Genomic DNA, 431 nt, shown 5'->3' on the forward strand with positions numbered 1-431 from the left:
AACACCAAACAGTGTATACAGAGCAGGAAGTAAACCGGAAATGAGTCAGTACGCTTACCGTCAGCAGAGAGATGTGGGAGAATGTCCAGAAGAAAATACATTTTATATGAAATGCCTATTTCAAAAATGAAAGATCTATTGACAAACAGCTGAAAAACCTAATTTGAGACAGCCCCTAACTTCAGGTCCTTAGTTTCCAGCTTCTGTCCAGTCACACACACCGCCAGGCTTTAATATCTGATCGTGAGGTTAAAATAAATTAATAAATAACAGTTTTATTTCAAATTTCACAACTAATCTGTTACATTTATTAATACATATATTAAGACAAATATTACACATTAAATTCCTTAAAAAGTCATGTACTCCTTCTACCCCATTAAAACTTCCAGAATCTCTGAATATGTAAATGTTGATTTCTAAAGTTTTGC

This window comes from Morone saxatilis, unplaced genomic scaffold (genome assembly GCF_004916995.1).
Source record: "Morone saxatilis isolate NCDOM2014 unplaced genomic scaffold, NCSU_SB_2.0 Contig8, whole genome shotgun sequence".
Lineage (NCBI taxonomy): Eukaryota > Metazoa > Chordata > Actinopteri > Moronidae > Morone > Morone saxatilis.